Raw genomic sequence first — 1,755 nt, 5'->3', positions numbered from 1 at the left:
CAACGTTGCATTCTCTTTAGTTTTCTCTGATCTGTAATGGAGACTTGAATTAATGCGCCATTTCAACCAAAGGTGAAATGGCTTCAATACATCTTTTGATCCCTAGTTTATGGATTGAACAGACAGAAACAGTTACCATTGATTTTATTTTTGAACCATTTTTATTTGTAAGTATTTATTTTATTTTTGAACCATTTTTAATTTTGAAGTGTTGATTTTATTTTTGAACCCTTATTTATTTTGAAGTGTTGATTGTCTGAAAGACCTTACACATGAATTGGCCCATATGGGGTTTGAACCGATGACCTCAGCATGTTAGAGCACAGTCGAGCTAACTCAGAGCTAACTCACCTACCTTACAAACTGTTGTTTCCATGGATTTAAGAAGAACTTACATGATCTTACCACAATGAAGATTTGATAAAAGTTTTTTCAAAACAATGTACATAATATTTTTCAGAGATTTTGATTGTATTTTTGAACCATTATTTATTTTGAAGTGTTGATTTTATTTTTGAACCATTTTATTTGTAAGTATTGATTTTATTATTGAACCATTTTTAATTTTGAAGTGTTGATTTTGTTTTTGAACCATTTTTTATTTTAAAGTGTTGATTTTATTTTTGAACCCTTATGTATTTTGAAGTGTTGATTGTCTGAAAGACCTTAGACATGAATTGACCAGTATGGGGTTTGAACCAGTAACCTCAGCATTACCAGCACCGTGCTCTAACCTGCTGAGCTAACTCACCTACCTTACAAACTGTTGAGTTTCCATGGATTTAAGAAGAACTTACCACAATGAAGATTTGATAAAAGTGCTTATATTCTAAAGTTTTTTTCAAAACAACATACATAATATTTTATTTTCCAGAGATTTTGTATTTTGAAGTGTTGATTGTATTTTTGAACCATTTTTAATTTTCAAGTTTTGATTGTATTTCAGAGATATTTTTTTTATTTTAATGTGTTAATTTTATTTTTTTTATTTGTAACTATTGATTTTATTTTTTAGCCATTTAGCCAAGTCTCTGTAGAACCATTTGTCTCTGCTAATGACATCTTCAATATTTTTTTTTGATCCCAGGCTTAGTTTATGGACTGTAATGTTAAATTAGACACAAATATAAGTCTGACAGTTTGTTCACCAAGTTACTGTGCTCTCTGAGAGGATCTGTGGTATAAGTATTTGACATCGTTCCATGCCAATTGTTGACATGAGTCTCTAACAAAATGTGAATCATCTACCAGGGACACTTCAAAGAGCATGAGTTTCTGTAGTGTAGTGGTTATCATCTTTGCTTTGCATGCAAAAGGTCTCTGGTTCAAAACCAGACAGAAACAGATTTTGCATGTTCTATACATCACAGGTGTTTACTAAAGGTCAACAAGGGTTCTGTGATGTCATGGTCTGTACTCTGAATCCAGGCATCTGAGTGCAAACTTCAGTTGAAATTTTCATGTTGCATCTCACATCATCAACTTTGGAACCTCAAACTGAAACAAACAAGAGAAGTTCAGTTCCTGTAGTGTAGTGGTTATCATGTTTGCTTAACATGCTGAAGGTCTCTGGTTCAAAACCAGAAATGGTTTCTGTAGGTTATGCATCTCTTGGGTTGCAGTGAGACAACAGGAGCCTTCCTCTTTCATGGCGGTTCATTTGCCAATCGACTTCAATGTAGGCTTCTTTGAAATCAAATCTACTTTACTTCAATTGGCAGTTCAATGGCGTAATGCACATATCTCAAACACAAG

At 32.9% G+C, this 1,755-nt stretch overlaps 1 non-coding gene across 1 annotated transcript; it reads left to right on the top strand.

Moving 5' to 3' along the window:
• Positions 1-1,271: 1,271 nt before the first annotated feature.
• Positions 1,272-1,344, top strand: trnaa-ugc (transfer RNA alanine (anticodon UGC)). Its single transcript has one exon. It is a non-coding gene; the product is annotated as a tRNA-Ala (tRNA).
• The last annotated feature ends 411 nt before the right edge of the window (positions 1,345-1,755 follow it).

The sequence above is a fragment of the Poecilia mexicana genome, unplaced genomic scaffold, assembly GCF_051168715.1.
Source record: "Poecilia mexicana isolate PSO_F unplaced genomic scaffold, ASM5116871v1 scaffold_4, whole genome shotgun sequence".
In the NCBI taxonomy this organism is placed as follows: Eukaryota; Metazoa; Chordata; class Actinopteri; order Cyprinodontiformes; family Poeciliidae; genus Poecilia; species Poecilia mexicana.
Note: the sequence above shows the minus strand (reverse complement) of the source record. Positions and strands in the feature narration are given on the sequence as shown.